The sequence below is a fragment of the Pipistrellus hanaki genome (genome assembly GCF_964339955.1).
Source record: "Pipistrellus hanaki genome assembly, chromosome: 2".
Lineage (NCBI taxonomy): Eukaryota > Metazoa > Chordata > Mammalia > Chiroptera > Vespertilionidae > Pipistrellus > Pipistrellus hanaki.
In genome coordinates, this window is record NC_140504.1 from 38,102,322 (window position 1) to 38,122,770 (window position 20,449).

Consider the following 20,449-nt stretch of genomic DNA (forward strand, 5'->3'; position numbering starts at 1 on the left):
TCAAAATACAGCCTAGTTGCTTTTCACTGCATAACTCTTAATAACATACTTATTTTTTATTTATTTTTAATATATTTTATTGATTTTTTTCACAGAGAGGAAGAGAGAGGGACAGAGAGTCAGAAACATCGATGAGAGAGAAACATCAATCAGTGCCTCATGCACACCTCCCACTGGGGATGTGCCCCCAACCAAGGCACATGCCCTTGACCGGAATCGAACCTGGGACCCTTCAGTCCGCAGGCCGATGCTCTATCCACTGAGCCAAACCGGTTTCGGCAACATACTTAGTTTTTAAATTAATATTTTAAGAGAGTCTTATATTCTGCTACCTATAGAAAATGTTTTAATGCTAATGAATGTCTAAATTTTGGCTATTTTTATACTAGAGGCCCAGTGCACAGATTTGTGCACCAGTGGAGTCCCTTAGCCTGGCCTGCACCCTCTCACAATCTAGGACCCCTGGGGGATGTAGTGCACGAAGGGGCAGGTGGGCAGGGAAAGGCCCAGGCTGGGCGGCGTGCCTCTCCCACACATCCTGGCCCTGCTGTCCCTGCCACCCCCACTGCTGCCGCTCAGCAGCTCTGCCACGGAGGCAGGAGAGGCTCCTGCCGCCACAGCTGCACTGGCCAGCTGTGAACCCAGTGTCTGGCACCTGCCTTTAGCTGAGCAGTGCTCCCACTGTGGGAGCGCACTGACCGCCAAGGGGAAGCTCCTGCATTGAGCATCTGCCCCTTGGTGGTCAGTGTACATCATAGCAACCAGCCCGTTGTCTGGTTGCTTAGGCTTTTAGATAGATAGATAGATAATGATTAGAGCATTATTTTCCTCAAGTTTTGTATAAAATAAATGAAATGTTTGTTAAACTCATCAAGTATGAAGTACTTCCTTTTAGCATTTAAAAATTAATGATTATTTTAATATTCAAATTGCATTTTGGTTCTAAGTTTTAGAATACATTTTTTTTTTCTCAATTAAAACATAGGTCCTGGTGAGCAAACTTTTCTCTTATTGTTATTTAGATTATGGAGTGCATCGGATCCTTTCAATACCAACGACAGGAGCATCTTGACTCTCTCCACAATGGACTCATCTACTTGTTAAAAGAGCAGTAGTGCTTTGTGGGAGCCATTCAACTCCTTTCCTAAAACTCAGTGTGACATCCTGGTAATGGCCACACCAGCTCTGCAGAATTACTTCCTGAAATCTCTGTAGTTCATACCCACTCAAAGTTACAATGGCAAACAAAAAGGGATTTACATGAGCCACTCTCAACCCCTTTAATTTAAACCTGAACGTGTTAAAATTTGAGAACAGACATTTTCCATCTCTTTGGGTTGTCCCTTGTGTTTGTGGGGCTCCTAATGGCATTTCAGCCTCTTGCTGAGGCCACCATATTTTAATAACAAGGTTGAAAAGGTAATTCCTAGTTAATTGTATTTTTAAGTATTAGCTTACTTGTTGAGTCTTCTATTTAAATCTGCTTCTGTAAATTATGCTGAAAAGTTTGCCTTGAAAACTCTATTTTTTTATTAGAATTATATTTGAAGCTTTTCATGGGAAAAGTAAATGTGAATAGTAAGAAATTTTGGTCCCTTAGTGACCCATGTTGTGAATTCATTACTGCTTTCTAAGTACATAGAGGAAATTAGGAGAATGCATTTCTAACCATTATTTACTGCACTGTGGGTAGTAAATATTATACCAGTACAAAACTGCTCTTAATGTACATAACACACCAGTAAAGTTAACCATATACATGCAAAGTGTGTATCATATCTTATACATAAATCGGGAATCAAGCCCATTCACCAAATTTCAAATTGATGTTTACTGATATTTTTATGGCAGAATATAAAGTGGGTAAATTAGTATCATTAACATATTATTATTTGATGTGTTTTCATTTAATCTTTAGCATGCTTTAATCTAGTTAATATATTTAAATTTGCTTTTTTTCTCTCTAAAAATTGTTTATAACATTTTATGACACTGTTGTAAAGTTCAACTATATCAATAAAAAGTAAGTTTGGACAGTATTTAAATATTGCAAACACTTTTAATTGTGCAAATCAGAATGTTGGAGTAATTAAATAAAAAATAAAGAGAAGAGCCTCTTTCTGTGGCTTGCCTTTCAGTAAGCTAGATTATAGTGTAAAGGATCTCAGATAAGAATCCTGTTATTTTTAAGTTAGTATATGTTATCTGAGTTATGGCAGACTACTACAGCAAAGGGAAATCTGCCCAGTGTTTCATTATAAGGTATATTTGCAGGTATGGCTAAAGAATGTAAGTGAAACAGTCTAAAACGCTAAATTTTACGGTTTAAGAACTATTACCCAGCCCTAAGCATATTTAATGATTGTGTACATATTCATTTAAACTATGTGGAAATGGTTAAATAAGGTTTTGCTAAAGTTTTCCATACAGTTGACAGAATAATTCTCTTTTATAGATTGATTTTGCAGCCTTCCACCCCATCCCGCATTTCATGAATATTAGACTTCTTGAATTAGGCTAATAGGGAATAGTCAAGAATTAAGACTTGACCTTGGTTCACTGGTAAACTGTTTTCTTGCTAAAATAACCTTTGTTTCAATAATGCAAGAATATTGTGTTATGAATTTCAGCTTAAATATTAATTTTTATAAATAGCCTTTCTTTAACTTAAATACTCCAAATTAGCCCAATAAAATGTACATTGGCTACACTTACCAATTCACATTCCAGAATAGGAAATATTGCTAAAAATGTTCAGTAGTTTAATTTCATGGAGGATATTATGGAATTTACTTTTCTTAGAATGTCTTATAACAAAATGACATTCAATTATATCTACCTAGCAGTGTTTATTTGCCATCAACTAGACTGACTGCTGACACTAGAGAAGGACTACTAAGCCATCAAGAAGTCTCTAACCACTGCAGCAAGGCAAGTCAGCTAACCTGTACGGTGCTTAGGTTAAGGTGTGGTTGATGTAATTTCCTGCATTCCTGTTTGACGTTATTTAAAAGCTTTATATTTAAAAAAAAATGTAAATGCATCTACTGATAACGCTTATCCTATTCTTTTGTTCAAAACCTACTCCACTTAAAGGAAGATTATCTTATAACTGTAAGAAAAAAGGTTTTCTTCTATTTAAGAGAATATCAGTGTTGTCTGTAAGTTTCCAATAGTTTTCTATTGCTAATACTCATATTGTAAAACTTTTACTACATAACCAGGAATCTCAGAAAATTTCCCCTTTGCATATTTATTTAAAATCCTTTGGAAAATACGATGTTAATTAACTGACTCTTATCTGCCAAAACCAGAGTAAGATGCTACGTGTGTTATTACTAGTTAATTATTGGTCTCAGATCTGTTTTCCTCACGTGTTTGCCTGCAGGCTGTACCACTGAAGATAGTAGCGAGCACCAAGTCAGTTTCCAAAATGGCCTGTCAGCTGTTTTATGACTCAGCACCTTGCGCAGCAGCGTTAGCAAGCATTAGGTTCACCTAGGGGGGCAGGGTGTTGGCTGGTAGAACTACAGGTTTGCTGCCAGGTTGAGAATGAAGAAAGAGGAGAATTTACAGTGTGAATTTCTCTTAAAAACCATCCGCCTTGGGTTTCAATTTCCATTATATCCGAAGGCTTCCCAGACCTGACCCAAGCTCTGGCACTGTCCTGGTTAGAAGATAAAAGAGGCACATCACCCTGTTCAGAAATACTTTCACTTACACCAGGGTGTTTTCTGCTACATAAGGTTGTGAAATTGGGCTATTGGGCATGTGTGATAAACTTGAGACTCTTATCTGATAGGCAGGAGTCAAGTGTAGTAAAAAATTTAAATTACACCAAGTTTTTCAAGTATGCTAGTCTGAAAGTGATTGGGGTCTGAGGGAAAAGGGAAAATCATTCATGTTAGTATTTTTTATGTAAAGATCAATTTGGTGTATGATATACTAGGTATTGATGAAAGAAACACCAAAGAGTTATGTAAAACGTGTTTTATTAATTTTGGGTCCCCTTTTAGAGACACTTATTTCTATCCTGAAATGAGTTAATCTATTTTCATAAAAATGAAACATTATTAATGTGCTGTTTATGTGAGATAACTTGAATGACATTCCTACAAAAATAGAGCATAATTAATTATATGTTTGTAATAATGGTGACTGTTAGATTTTTATGAGGAATTAGTAACTGTAAATACTGTAGCAACACTTAGTTTAAAATTTTGGACCTCAGACACTGTGGCTGTCTAGTATATAAGCCTATAAAAATTTTCTGCATTTTTAGTAAATGTAGTTATTGTACAGATCTCAGTAATTTTTAAAGTTTATGAAATTATATTTATCTAATAAAATTTTTCCTATATAATTAAGTGTTTTTTCATCATTTAAGCATGTTAAGCCTCTCTGCTCATCACAACCAGCACTGCCAAATGTGTGTTGAAATACATTTTACTACATTTACCCTGCGTTGTAATACCATTATGCTTTTCTCTAACTGTAGTTTTCAAAGTTGTTTGGTTACACAGGTGTAGAGGATCAGTACAGCTCCTGAAAAGGGGGCGTGATCGAAATGTACCAGCTGTAAAGACGAACACTTTTGAACTAGAAAGTGCATCTTTCATAAATAGCTAGCCAGGGAGAATTTGGAAATGCCTTGGTCCATGGAAAATACATGCTTTCTTTAAAATATAACTGAGCCCTAGCCAGTTTGGCTCAGTGGATAGGATGTTGGACTTCAGACTGAAGGGTTCCAGGTTTGATTACAATCAAGGGCACATGCTCAGAGTTGTGGGCTTGATCCCTGGTAGGAGGCAGTTGATCAATGATTCTCTCTCATGAAGGTCTCTTTCTTCCTCTCTGAAATCAATAAAAATACATATTTAAAAAATTAAATATAACTGATAGTGCATATTTACATATAAAATATTCTAACCTTCTAATGACAATTGTTATTCCTGATGCTTGCTCAGTTGCCAGTTAAAACACACATAATTGTTTAACCAACTTTCATTTAAAGGTAAGCTGTTAACTTTGCCCAAGAATTAGTATTTGCAAAGGTGTGTGATATATGTAACGTATTTTTATTTCTGAAATGAATACAATCCTGGAAAGGTCACTTCATCTAAGCATGGTTTTCTTTTAAGGAGGTGAGGGTTTAGACAACCTTTAGGGTAATTTCAGCTTTTATTATACATCTAGAGGCCCGGTGCAGGATATTTGTGCACTGGGGGAGGGAGGTCCCTCAGCCCAGCCTGCGTCCTCTCGCCGTCTGGGACCCCCAGGGATTGTGCTAAGTCAGCAGGTGGACATCCCTCTCACAGTCTGGGACCCATCCCTCCTTACCACCTGCCTGTTCGCTGCTCCTTAGCGCTGCCGCAGAGGGGCTCTCGCCACTGCCTGGCTTCTGGCTGAGCAGCGCTCCTCCTCTGGGAGCACACTGACCACAGGGGGGCAGCTCCTGCGCTGTGCATCTGCCCCCTGGTGGTCAGTGCGTGTCATAGTGACCGGTTCTGCCAGAATGGTCACGTGGGCTTTTATTATATAGATATGATGGATTGTATTTTTAATGAGTAAGCGATTTAAGACAAAAAATTTTATGAGCAGCATTTCACCATAAAATTTAGTAAATTTAAAAGCAATTCAAGTTTTATTTTTAAGAGCTAACTGACTTAAAAGACAAAGTTACTGTAAATGGAGATAAGTCCACATGTCTCCAAACAGCTCTTTTGGGGAGTGGCAGAGAGCCCTCAGATAAATCAGACTTTTTAAAAACTGATTCTGGAGGTAAAGTGGTTTGTATTCAAGTAAACTTTGTATACAACGAAGTGCATAGACTTTAGGATTATATTCTATCGTTTGCTGGCAATCATTCCTCAACCCAGTAAAGAACCTTCCCATCATCCCAAAAAGTTCCCTGGAGTGTATTCCTCCCTCCCTGACCTTAGCAACCATATTCCTGCGTTCTCTCTTCATAGGAAAGTCTTAACTGTCCTTTAATTTTTTTAAAAAAGTGGAATTATACAAGGTGTTCACTTTTGTAGGTGTCTTTATTACTCAAAATACATTTCATTCGTGTTGTTACATATACCTCCCCGTTTGTTTTTGTTACTCAGTGGTGTTTCATTTTATGAACATTCTAATCCTTTCTCTTGTTTATGGACCCTTGGATTATTTGGAGTTTGGGGTGGTTATAAATAGTTGTTATGAACATGCTTTGTGGACATATTTTCATTTCATTATGAAATAATAGGATTGTTGGGCCATAAAGTTTTCCAAAATGATTGTATGTGCCATTTTATGTACATTTATGTCATGAGAATTCCAGATGTTCTATTAGATCCCGTGATTTTAAATTGCATGATGACAAATGATATTTAACTCTTTTTCATATGCTTATTGCAATTTATCCTTTTTTTTTGAAATGTTTATGTCTCTGGACATTTTTTATTTAGCCTTCTTGTCAATACAGAGTCTTTGGAATCCTTTATGTAAAGATGTAAGTCTTTTGCTAGCATTTCTCCCTTGTCTGTGGCTTACCTATGAAGTAAGACCTTCATGGTGACTTTGGGGAACAGAAGTACTTTATTTTTTATGTAGTCAATATTTTTTCTCCCTTATTATGTTCTTTTTTTGTTCTGTCTATTCCAAGGTCATGAAGAAATTGTCCTTTTTTTTTCTCTGAAAGCATTATAATCTTTTATGTTTGTCTGTGATCCATCTCAAATTCATTCATGTGTATGATGTGAAGCTAATCCCCATAAAGGTATGTTTATTTATTCTCATTGTTGAAAATATACATCTCCATTTAATTTTTTTGGTGTCTCTGTTTAAAATTAATTTGCTATATAAATATGGGTCTATTTCTGGATTCTCATATTCTATTCATTTATGTTTACTAATAGCAAACTGTCTTGATTACTATAGCTTTAATAGTGGCCCGGTATATGAAATTCGTGCACGGGGCGGGGGGGGGGGGGGGGGGGGGGCGGGTAATCGCTCGCCTGGCCTGCACCCTCTTCAATCTGGGACCCCTTGGGGGATGTCCAACTGCCCTGTGGGATCAGGCCTAAACTGGCAGTCAGACATCTCTCTTGCAATCTGAGACTGCTGGCTCTTAACCGTTCACCTGACTGCCTGATCACCCCTAATCACTCTGCCTGCTGGCCTGGTTACCCCCAATTTGCCCCCCTTCTGGTCTGATCACCCCTAACTGCCCCTTCTGGAGGCCTGATCGCCCCCAACTGCACCCCCCCCTCCAGCCTGATGGCCCCCAACTGCCCCCCTTGCCAGCTGCTTGCCCCCAACTTCCCGCTGGCCTGCTCACCCCCAACCGCCTCCCCCTCTGCAGTCTGCTCCTAACCGCCTCTGCCTCTGCCCCACCTCCATGGCTTTGTCCAGAAGGATGTCCGGAAGTTCTCCCGGTCTAATTAGCATATTGCCCTTTTATTAGTATACTTACCTTTGAAACCAGGTATTGTAGTATAACTTCTCACTCTATCATGAAGCTTGTTTTGGCTATCCTAGGTCTTTTGCATTTTCAAGTAAATTTTGGAATTATATGATCAGTTTCTAAATGAAAAAAATTCTAATATTTTTATTATGACTTCCAAATCAATTTGGAAAGAACTGACATCTTAACAATATTGAGTCATTTAATCCACGAGCAAGATACAACTGTCCATTTAGTTCATGTCTTCAATTTCTCTAAAATTATACAGGTTTCAGATACACAGGAATATTTTATAGTCTCTAATATAGTTACACTGTGATAAGGACTTCTTCTGTATATGTGCTTATAAAGGATATACTAGTGGATCTGTAATTTCATTTTCTTACCCTATCTTTACCAGGTTTTGGTGTTTGGGTTATGCTGGCCTGATACAATAGTTTGGAAAGTGTTTCCTCCTCCCCTCTTTTTTGAAAGAGTTTTTGTACGAATGTTGGTGTTATTTCTCTCTTTAATATTTTGGCCAATATTTACCATTTAGGTTATGTGGGCCTGGAATTTATATTTGGGGACATTTTTACCACAAATTCAATTTCTGAAACAAATACATAAGTATTTATATTTTCTATTTCTTTTGTCAAATTTGGTAAATTTTATCTTAAGAAACTTGTCTACTTCATGTAACTGCAAATATTTTTTATATAAAGTTGTCTAGAATATTCTGATTATTGTTATGACAATGGTATCTATAATATTCCGGCTTTTTAATATATATATTAATAGCTTTTTCCTGACTTTTTAACCTGACCAGTTTTGTTAGGGGTTTAACCAACTTTTTTATTAATCTTTTTAACCAATCTACTTTTGCCTTTGTTAACTTTATCCACTGTTTCTTTTCTATTTTATTGCCTTTTCTGCTCATCTTTATAATTCTATATTTCTATTTTGGTTTAAATTTGCTTTTCTTCTATGGATTTTTTGAATTATAGATAATTGATTTTAATTAAACCTTTCGTTAAATTTGGGGGGTTGACATTAATAAAATTATGCAGGTCTCAGGTATATAATTCTACATCATATAGTTAAGACTCGTTCCATCACCCTTTACCTTCTTCAATTTCCCCTACCCCTTTTTCCCTCTTGTAATCACCATATTGTTATCTGCATCTGTGTTTGTTTGTTTTTTCTTTGCTTAATCTCATCACCTTTTTCACCCAGTTCCCAACCCTCTTTCCCTCTGATATCTGTCAGTGTGTTCTCTGTATCTATGAGTCTGTTACTATTTTGTTGTTTTGTTCACTAGATCCCACATATAAGTGAAATCATATGACATTTGTCTTTCTTTGGATGGCTTATTTCAGTTAGCATAATACTCTCCAGGTCCATGTATGCTGTCACAAAAGGTAAGATTTCCTTTTTTATGGCTGAGTAGCAGTCCATTGTATAAATGTACCACAGCTTTTTAATCCACTTTTCTACTGATGGGCACTTGGGCTCTTTCCAAATCTTGGCTACTGTAAAGAACGTTGCAATGAACATAGGGGTGCATATATTCTTTCAAATTAGTTTTGGGGCTTTTTTCAGATGTATTCTCCAAAGTGGAATTTCTGGGTCATAGGCAATTCGATTTTTCATTTTTTGAGGAATCACCACAGTTGGCTGCACCAATCTGCATTCCCATCAGCAGTGCATGAGGGTTAGCATAATACTCTCCAGGTCCATGTATGCTGTCACAAAAGGTAAGATTTCCTTTTTTATGGCTGAGTAGCAGTCCATTGTATAAATGTACCACAGCTTTTTAATCCACTTTTCTACTGATGGGCACTTGGGCTCTTTCCAAATCTTGGCTACTGTAAAGAACGTTGCAATGAACATAGGGGTGCATATATTCTTGCTAACTCCAGGTCCATGTATGCTGTCACAAAAGGTAAGATTTCCTTTTTTATGGCTGAGTAGCAGTCCATTGTATAAATGTACCACAAATTTCCTTTCCTCCAAATTCTTGCTAACACTGGTTTGGTGATTTATTGATGATAGCCATTCTGCCATTAAATTTATCTAATGATTAATGACATTGAACATCTTTTCATGTCTATTGGCCATCTGTATGTCCTCTCTGGGTAAGAGTCTACGGTTCCTTTGCCCATTTCATAAATGGATTGGGGTTTTTTTTCATGTTGAATTTTATAAGTTCCTTATAAATTTTGGATATTAAGCCCTTATCAGATGTATCAGCAAATATGTTCTCCCATTCAGTAGATTGTGTTTTCATTTTGTTGTTGGTTTCCTTTGGTGTGCAAAAGCTTTTTAGTTTGATGTGGCTCCATTTATTTTGTTTGTTTGTTTGTTTCCCTTGCTTGAGGAAATATATCAGGAAAAAATACTGCTACAAGAAATGTACAAGATTTTATTGCCTGTGTTTTCTTGTAGGATTTTCATGATTTGAAGTCTAACATTTAAGTCTTTAACCCATTTTGAGTTCATTGTCGTGTCTGGTTTAAGAAGGTGGTCTAGTTTCTTTTTTTTTGTGCATATCTGTCCATTAATTAAACCTTTTTTCGTCCATCACTAAACCTATACATTTCCCTCTAAGATACACTGCTTAAGATACATCCCACAAATTTTATTTTCCTTGTCATTTGAATCAGAATATTTCCTTTATGCTTTTTTTTTAATCCCCGGATTACTTAACAGTGTTTTGTTTGGTCTGTAAATATTTTGGGCATATACTTTTATTCCCCTTTTATGCCCTTGGCTTTTTTCTGACAGTGTTAGGCAGGCTTTCCGATACTAGGTTGCACATTTGTGGTAATAACGGCTCTCTTAATCTTGTTTCTTATCTAAAAGGGAGTGTCTGAGGTTTACCCATATATTGTGATATATGCTGTAGGGTTTGAATATATGTAACTTTTATCAAATTAAGAATATTCCTTTCTAGTCCTATCTTGCTAACACTTATAGACAGGTGTTGAACTCTGCAAAATGATTGTTCTGCTTTAATTAAAATCTATACTAATAAAAGGGTACTATGCTAATTAGGCCAGAGACCTTCTGGACGAGCATCTGGGGATAATGGCAGAGGGCAGGCCGGGTGGGAAACACCTGCCTCTGCTTTGCCATTGATCCCAGAGCCCCAGCCGCGTGGCCAGGGGATCAATGCTGAGCCCAGGCCTGGTAGCAGGGCCTCCCTCTGTTCGGCTATTGATTGCAGAGCCCAGGCCTGGTGGGTAAGGCTTCCCTCTGCATCATTGATCACAGAGCCCTGGCAGGGTGGGAAGGCAGGTGGCCGGGGGGGGTGGGGGGGGAGTGGGCATGCAGTTGGGGGGTGAGCAGGCTGGTGGAGGGGGGCAGTTGGGGGCAATCAGGTTGACAGGAGTGGCATTTGGGGGCAAGCAGGTTGGCAGGGTGGGGGCAGTTGGAAGTGAGCAGGCCAGCGAGGTGGGGGAGAGCAGGCTGGCAGTGGGGGTTATTGGGCGGTGAGCAGGCCAGCAGGGGGGACAGTTGGGAGCTATCAGACCGGCAGGGGTAGCATTTGGGGGCGAGCAGGCTGGCAAGGGGGGGCAGTTGGGACGAGCAGGCTGGCAGGCAGAGTGATTAGGGGCAATCAGGCATGTGAGCAGTTAGGAGCCATTGATCCCTGATTGTAAGAGGGATGTCCCCCTGAGGGGCCCCAGATTGGAGAGGTGCAGGCCAGACTGAGGGACACCCCCTGCCCCCATGCACGAATTTCGTGCACCGGGCCACTAGTTATATTAAATTACTTTATCATTCATTAATGTGGACAAGTGTATTGATGAATTTTTCTGATGCATTAATTAGATAAATCCTGATTCTTCATGGTGTATTATTTTTAGTGCTATGTTGGATTCATTTAACTATTTATTTAGAATTTTACATATATATATATAAACAAAATGGGCTTATAAATTTTATTTACTCTATTGGATTTTTTTTTCCTTCTGGTTCTGGAGTCAGTATTACATTAATTTCATAAAATGAGCCAGGGATGGCCTCTCACTTCCTTGTTTTCTGGGAAAGCTTGCATAGTAAGGAATTAGCTATTTTGAAAGTTTGTTAGAATTTATCTTAAAACCATTTGGCCTTGAGGTTTCTTGAGAGGTCTTGGACTACCATCTTAAAAGTTTGGGAAACACTGGACTATAATTGATATGTAACCTTACTTTCCTGTGTACAGCATGATTTTATATTTGTATGTATATATTGCAGAGTGATTAATAAGTTAACATTCATCATCAAACAGAGTCATAAAAAATTTTATTGTGATGAGTACTTTTAAGATCTACACTCCTAGCAACTTTCAACATTCCCTGTGACAGATCCTGCAGGCCAAAAATCAGTAAGGACAGAGTTGTTGAACTAAACAGCACCAATCAACTGAATATAATGGGCATCTATCAACTGCTTTATTTGACAGTGACAGAAAACACAGTGACAGAAAGCACATTGAAGAGTCACCAAGATAGACCAACCAGATTTGAAACCATACTATGACTGCTCTTAGACCACAGTGGAATTAAACTAGAAATTAATAACTGGAAAATCCTAATACATGGAGATCAAACACTTCTAAATAACATGTGGGTCCACAAAGAATTTTCAAGAAAAATTTACAATATTTCTCACTAAATAAAAGGGAAACCACAACTTATTTGTGGATGCAACAAAAACACTGCTTAGAAGAAAATGTAAAACATTGAGTGTATATATTATTCAATAGAAAAGGTAAAAAAAAAAAAAAATCAATATTTTAAGTTTCTATCCTAGGAAATAAAAAAAGACCAAATTAAGTTCAAAGTAAGCAAAAAATAATAAGCAAAAATCAGTTAAATGAAACAAAATTAATGAACCAAAATTTTGTTCTTTGAAAAGATCAATACAGTTTAAGCCAGGCTACCTACAAGAACACAAATTACTAATATCAAAAATGAAAGAGAAGATATCACTACAGATACCAACTACATTAAAAAAGTTATAAAGTTTAGGACTGTTGAACTGGCCAATTCGTTGAAAGATGTAATGTGTCAAAACTCACCCAAGAAGAAATAGATTATTTGAATAGACCTTTATAAAATTTAATCAATCATTAATAGCCTTCAAAAACAGACAGCAGCAGGCCCAGGGTTTGCTGGTAAATTCTAACAAACATTGAAGGAAAAAAATTACACCAGTTCTCTATAATCTCTTACAGAAGGTAGACTCAGAGGAAATATCTCCTAATTCTATGAGCCCAGCATTACCCTAATACCAACACCAGATAATTATAGACATTATAAAAAATAAAACTACAGACAAATATCTCCTGTGAACATAGATATAAAAATCCTTAGTAAAATTTTTGCCAATGAGGAGTGACATCCGCATCATGGCGGTGTAAATCATTCCTTTTCCCCCTCCTCTTTGTCCTATAACTAATCATCCACCATCTACCTGTGCACCCAAACGTGGCTTGGACCAGGGAAGAGAGTGAGGACCCAAAAGCGTGGCAGCAGCAGGTTACCATGACCGTGGACGGTAGAAGATGAATGGGGGGACCCACCTGGCACTTGTGTTGCAGCTGGAGGGACCTGTTGCTCTCTCTGAGGAGTGATTGCAGTAACTTAGAAGGCAGGAAAGAGAAGAAGGCAGACAGAGTTGAAAACACTTTTCCTGCTGTCTATCCTGAGATTCTAGCAAGAGGTCTGCCCACAAACCTTTGAGACCACCTCCAACTCTACTAGAGGATGTCCCTACCAGGCAGTGGACACACCCAAACCCCAAGCACACACCTCCCTTTACTGCCAACACCCCTGCTTTTTTCCCTCCACCAGTTTGTTTAATGATGGTAAGAGAAACCAAATACTATCACACACAAAAAATACAATATTCCAGCAGCCAAACCCAAAGACACAGAATACTGTGATTTAACAAAATTCAAGATAGCTATTGTGAAGAAATTCAGAAAATAAACAAATGGGACTACATCAAAATAAAAAGCTTCTGCACAGCAAAAGAAACCGTCAACAAAACAAGAGAGCCCACTGAATGGGAGAACATATTTGGCAATGATACATCTGATAAGGGCTTAACACTCGAAATACATAAGGAACTCATACACTTTAACAAAAGAAAGACAGACAATCCAATTTTTAAAAAAGGCAAAGGACTTAGACACTTCTTCAAAGAAGACATACAGAAGGCCAAGAGACACGAAAAATGCTCAAAAGTCACTAATCATCTGAGAGATGCAAATCAAAACAACCTGTCAGAATGGCTACCATCAACAAATGACAAGTGCTGGCAAGGATGTGGAGAAAAGGGAACCCTAATACACTGCTGGTGGGAATGCAGACTGGTGCAACCATTATGGAAAACAGTATGGAGTTTCCTCAAAAAATTAAATATGGAACTGCCATTTGACTCTGTGATCCCATTTCTAGAAATATAACCATAAGAAACCCAAAATAGCAATCAGAATTTATGCACACCTATGTTTACAGCAGCACAATTTACAATAGCTATGATTTGGAAACAGCCCAACAGATGAGTGGATTAAAAAAAAAAAAAAAAAAAAAAAAAAAGCTGTAGTACATTTATACCATGAAATACTATGCAGCAGTAAAATTAAAGAATTCTTACCCTTTGAGACATCATGGAGACCTGGAGAGTATCATGCTAAGTGAAATAAGTCGTCAGAGAAAGACAAGTATCACATAATCGTACTCATGTGGAATTTAACAAAATTAACTGATGAATAGAGTGGATCCAGAGACACAGAAGCATGGAACAGAGTGCAGAATCTCAGAGGGAAGGCAGGGGAGGGTGGGAGATAATCAGCCAAAGACCTTGTATGCATAACCCATGGACACAGACAATAGGGCGTTGAAGGCCTATGCTGGGGTGGGGCTAGAAGGGGTCAGTGGAGGTAAAAAGGGGACATATGTAATACTTCCAACAATAAATTTATTTTAAACATTTTTGAAAAAAATCAATAAGCTATAAGAAAACTCAAAAAGGCAATACAGTGATCTCAGGAATAAAATGAACAAACGAGGAATACTTTATTGAAGAGACTGAAATTAAGAAACCAAATTCTAGAACTCAATAAATGAGAAGAACAATGCATTAGAAAGTGTTGGAAAGAACAGATCAGATGAAAGAGGGAAGGAATAAATGAGCTCAAAGATAGTAAAAATATTCCAGGTGGAAGTGGAGATCAGATTTTTATAAAGTGAAGAGGTGCTACAAGAATTTTCAGACTCCTGGAAGAGCCAACATAAGATTAATAGATATACCAGAAGGAGAAGGAAGCAGGAACATGTTTAAATAATGGCTGAAAACTTTCCAAATCTGGAGAACTGGATATACAAGTCAATGAAGCTAAAAGAACATCTTATCTCAACACAAAAACATCTTCTCCAAGACACAACAGTCAAAAGTCAATGATACAAAATTTCAAAGTGGCTACAATAAGCTACAAAGCAATCCCCCTTAAGCTATCAACAGATTTCTCAGCAGAAACTCTACAGACCAGTTGAGTAGAATGACTTGCTTGAAGTTTTGAAAGACAAAAATTGCCAGCCAAAAACATGTTATCCTTCAAAGATACAAAGGCCTTTCCAGACAAACAAAAGCTGAGGGAGTTCACAGCCACTAGACGTACCATACAAGGATTGCTGAAAGGAGCTCTGTAAACTGGAACACAAAACTTACTAAGATGATAAATGGACAGTCAGAATAAGAAGAATGCAACTCTTTAAAAAATAGTATTTTTACAATTATACTGTTTAAAAGAAAGGACCATTTAAAAATAACCATACTTCACCCTAGATGGTTTGTCAATGGATAGAGCATCCGCCAACAGACTGAAGGATCCCACGTTTCATTCTGGTCAAGGGCATGCTCCTTGGTTGTAGGCTTGATCCCATGCGGGAGGCAACCAATGTGTTTCTCACATCAATGTTTCTCTGTGTGTGTGTCTCTTCCCCTCCACAGGGAAAAAATAAATAAATAAAATAAAATAAAAAATAAAAAGGTTCAATGAAACCAAGAGCTAGTTCTTTGAAAATATAAACAAAGCTAGACTCAGAAAGAAAAAAAAGTCTCAAAATTAGAAATGAAAGAGGAGACATTGCAATGGATACTACAGAAATGCATATAATAGACTATTATGAACAGTTATATGCCAACAAATTACACAACCTATAAAAAAAAATGGGTAAATTTCTAGAAACACAAACTACCAAGACTGAATTAGAAAAAATAAAAAGAATTTGAACAGACCAATAATGAAGCAAAGAAACTGAATAAATAACTCCCAAAAGAGAAAACTTCAGGACTAGGTTGTTTCACTAGAGAATTCTACTAAACACCACAACACCAGTTCTCCTCAAGCTATTCCTAAATATCAAGGAGGTGAGCACACTTCTAAACTCAAAACCAGGTGAGGATACCACAAGAAAACTATAGACCAATATTCCTAATAAATATAGATGCAAAAATTCTCATAATATTAGCAAATAAAATTTAAGATCACACTAAAAGGATTATATGACTAAGTGGGATTTATCCTTGGGATACAAGGATAAACGTATGCAAATCAATAAACGTAACAAATCATCAATAAAATGAAAGATCAAAATCACATCATCATTTCATAGACTCAAGAAAAGCACTTAAATCCTTTTATGATTAAAAAAAAATGTTTCACAGATTGGGTAATAAAGATCAAATATGGCCATATATGACAGACAAACATTATTTTGAATGGAGAAAAATTGAAAGCATTTCCTTTGAGATCAGGAACAAGACAAGGATGCCTACTCTCACCACTCTTATTTAGTACTATTCAGTAAGTACTGAAAAGTTCTGGCCAGAGCATATAGGCAGAACAAAGAAATAAAAGGCATCCAAATAAAAGGATAGAGTAAAATTATAACTACTTGCTGATATGGTGTCATATATGTAGGAAATCCCAAAGCGTTAGTCAAAAAACTTTTGGAAATGCCCTGGCCAGTGTGTCTGTTTGTTGGGCATCATCCAGTGCAGCAAAGATTGCCAGTTTGATGCCTGGTCATGGCACATCCCTGGTTTCGGGCTCAATCTCTGGTATGGGGTGTGCAGGAGGCAGCCAATCGATATTTCACTCTTACATTGTTTATCTCCCTCTCCCTAAAAATAAATTTTTAAATACATTTTTAAAAACAATTGGAATCAATAATTTTAGGATAGAGGCAGGGTCCAAAGTCACATACACTAATGATGAAGCATCCAAAAATGAAACAAAATGATCCCACTCTTGTGCATAAATACCTAGGAATAAAGTTAACCAAAGAAGTGAAAAATCTGTACAATGAAAATTAGAAAACTTTGCCGAAAGAAATCAGTGAGACACAAGAAAGAAATCAATGAGCCGAAACCGGTTTGGCACAGTGGATAGAGCTTCAGCCTGCGGACTAAAAAAAAGGTCCCAGGTTCAATTCTGGACAAGGGCATGTACCTTGGTTGCGGGCACATCTCCAGTAGGGAGTATGCAAGAGGCAGCTGATCGATGATTCTCTCTCACCGATGTTTCTAACTCTCTATCCCTCTCTTCCTCTCTGTAAAAAAAAAAAAAAAAAAATCAATAAAATATATTTTTTTTTTTAAAAAGAAAGAAATCAATGAGACACAAACAAATGGAAAGACAGTCCATATTCATAGACTGGAAGAATGAATAGTTAAAAATGGCCATACTACCCAAGGCTACCTACAGATTCAAATCAATATACCAAAGGCAATCTTCACATAAATATAAAAAACAATCCTAAAATTTGTGTGAAACCACAAAAGACCCCAAATAGCAAAAAGAATCCTGAGGAAAAAAGAATAAACCTGGAAGTAACACGCTTCCAGATTTCAAATTATACTACAAGCCGTAATTAAAAAAAAAAAAAGGTATGGTAATAGCGCAGTAACAGACACATTGAACAGTAGAACAGAATAGAGATCCCAGAATTAAGCCCAGCATATAACATCAGATAATTTTAACAAAGGAGCCAAAACCACCCAAGGAAAGAAAGGATAATTTCCTCAACACAGTGCTGGGAAAACTGGAGAAACAGATGCCGAACAGTGAGGTTGGACCCCTGTATCCATACCACTCATAAAAATTAACTCACACTAGACAAAGACTTAAACATGCCCTGGCCAATGTGGCTCATGAGTGTGGTCTCATGCACCAAAAGGTCGCTGGTTCAATTCCTGGTCAGGGTACACACAAAATTAATTAAACATAAGGCCTGATACCACAAGACTAGATGAACAGATAGGGAAGAATCTCATTGACAGTGGTCTTGGCAGTGATTTTTTTGGATGATAACAAAAGCAAAAATCAACAAATAGGACTATATCAAACTCATTAAGCTTCTGCACAGCAATAGAAATGAAAAGACAGCCTTCAGAATGGGCAAAAATTTTTACGGACCACACTGGATAAAGGGTTAATATCCAAAAATTACAAAGAACTTATACAACTTGTTAACAAAGAGAAAGACAATACAATTTCCAAATGGGCAGAAGAGGTAGACATTTTTTTAAAGAGAACATCAAAATGGCCAACAGACAAATGAAAAGATGCTCACTATTGCTAATCGCCAAGGAAATGCAACTCAGAACCACAATGAGAGCACCTCACACCTGTCAGAGTGGCTATCATCAAGAAAATGAGACAGCAGGTGCTGGCAAGAATGTGAAAATGAAATTCTCATACATTGTTGGCAATGTAAATTGTCCAAGCACCATGGAAAACAATATGGAGATTATTTAAAAAATCAAAAATAACCCTTGCTTGTTTTGCTCAGTGGATAGTGTCAGCCTGTGGGCTGAAGGATCCCAGGTTCAATTCCAGTCAAGCATACATGCCTGGGTTGTGGGCTTGATCCCCAGTAAGGGACGTGGGGGAAGCAGCCAATCAATAATTCTCATAATTGATGTTTCTCTTTTGCTCTCCCTTTCTCTCTGAAATCAATAAAGAAACATTTTTAAAAATCAAAAATAGGTCCTTCGTACAATCCAGCAATTCCATTTCTTCTTACATATCCCAAGAAATAGAAAACAAGATTTCAACAAGATATGTATACTCTCAGGTTTACAAAGCATTATTCACAATAGCCAAGATATGAAAACAACACAAATGTCTACCAACGGGTAGGTAAAAATGATGTCCACATATACAGTGGAATATTTAACCATGAGAAAGGAGGCTATCCTGCTATTTGCAACAATACAGATGAGCCTTGAGCACACTGTGTATGCTAACTGAAACAAGACAGACATAGGTAAGTTCTGTATGATATGTCTTATAAGTGGAATCTAAAAAATTCAAATCTGAAAAAAATAAAAAAGGCAATAAAATGGTAGTTACCAGGCCTGGGAAGTGGGAGACAAGATCAATGGTGTTTATGATGCAAACCTATAATGAGTGGTAAGCCGCAGAGATCTAAGACACAGTATAATGAATGCAAATAATACTATTGTCCTATATGTACTGTGATAATCTTATTACAATATGTAAATGTATTAAAGTAACATGCTATACACCTTAAACTTACACAATGTTAAAGACATTTAAATAATAAAGTTTATAATAGAGCTAAAAAAAAAAAAAAAAATCAAATCCAGTGTTTATTCCAAGTATGCAAGGCTGGGTTCAACATTCTAGATTCCATGAAATCAAGTCATTATGCTGCACACTTTAAACTTATATGGTGTTGCCGAAACCGGTTTGGCTGAGTGGTAGAGCATCAGTCTGCGGACTGAAAGGTCCCGGGTTCGATTTCGGTCAGGGGCACATACGTTGGTAGCAGGCACATCCCTAGTGGGGGGTGTGCAGGAGGCGGCTGGTCGATGTTTCTCTCTCACCGACGTTTCTGGCTCTCTATCTCTCTCCCTTCCTCTCTGTAAAAATTCAATTTATATATATATATATATATATATATATATATATATATATATATATATATATATACACACACACACACACACACTTATATGGTGTTGTATATTAATTATATCAATGTATCACATCAATAGGCTAAAGTAGAAAAACTATATTATCTCATCAATAGATACAGAAAAAGCATTTGATGAAATTCAACACTCATTCATGATTAAAAACCAAAAAAGCTCTCAGTAAACAGAGGGCAGTTTCCTCAACTGGAGAGCATCTGCCAAGAGTCTACAGCTAACACCTTTAACGATGAAAAACGGATTCCCACTAGGACCAGGTACAGGACAAAGAAGCCCCTTCCACCATCCCTCTCAGCATCCTATTCAAAGTTCCAGCTAGCGCAGAAAGAAAAGGAAAAAACAAAACTGTCTTTCTTCACAGATGGCATGACCATGTATGAAGAAAATAAATTTTAAAATCTTCTGAACGAATTCATGATTATAGTAAGGTTGCAGGGCACAAGGTTAAAATACAAAAGTCAATCATTTACCAGCAATGAACAAGTGTAATTTGAAATGGAAAACAGTACCAGTTACATTTACACACCCCCCCCCCAGATGAGGTAATCCAATTGTTCCCCATCACAGTAAATGACACCATCATCCATACAATTGTTCAAAACAAAATTTTATCTCCTCCCCTCCGATATATAATCCACCATTAAATTTTTTTAAATATTTTTCTTGCCTTCAGAGAGGGAGAGGAAGAGGAATTAATGATGGAGAATCATTGATCAGCTGCCTCCTGCACACCTCCCCCGCTTCCCCTCCTTCTCTCCCCCCCCCTCACCCCCCCCTCCCCTTGCTCTGGGATCAAGCTTGAAACCAGAATTGAACCTGAGACCCTTTAGTCCTCAGGCTGATATTTTATCCACTGAAGCAAACAGCTAGGGCTCTACCATTAAAATTTTAATCCCCTTTTAATATACACTGAGTGGCCAGATTATTATGATCTTTGAATGCATAAAAATCTGGCCACACTCTGTGTGTGTGTGTGTGTGTGTGTGTATTAGAGGCCCG

At 37.4% G+C, this 20,449-nt stretch overlaps 1 protein-coding gene across 1 annotated transcript in view; it reads left to right on the plus strand.

Moving 5' to 3' along the window:
• Window positions 1-4,363, plus strand: part of ATP11B (ATPase phospholipid transporting 11B (putative)) — a 110,008-nt gene extending 105,645 nt beyond the window's left edge. The window contains exon 31 of the mRNA XM_084874188.1: window positions 1,023-4,363. The gene's annotated coding sequence lies outside the window, so the exon portion shown is untranslated. The remainder of the gene's footprint in view (window positions 1-1,022) is intronic.
• The last annotated feature ends 16,086 nt before the right edge of the window (window positions 4,364-20,449 follow it).